A 225-nucleotide genomic window follows, 5' to 3' on the forward strand; every position below is an offset into this window, starting at 1 on the left:
TTTGCATCTGTGTTTTATTTCACAGAAACATATTTATAAACTCAGTTATGTATTTTTAAAATGAAGGCGCTGGGAGCAATAACATGGTAACCCACACTTTACACAAAATCAAAAGGTTGAAACGTCGTTAAAAACAGTACTGTTGACTTAACACATTTTGGGATCACCGCAAATTTGAAGGGCTGGTAGCAATAACATGGTAACCCAGAACTTCATACAATATCA

This window comes from Uloborus diversus, chromosome 3, assembly GCF_026930045.1.
Source record: "Uloborus diversus isolate 005 chromosome 3, Udiv.v.3.1, whole genome shotgun sequence".
NCBI classification, from domain to species: domain Eukaryota; kingdom Metazoa; phylum Arthropoda; class Arachnida; order Araneae; family Uloboridae; genus Uloborus; species Uloborus diversus.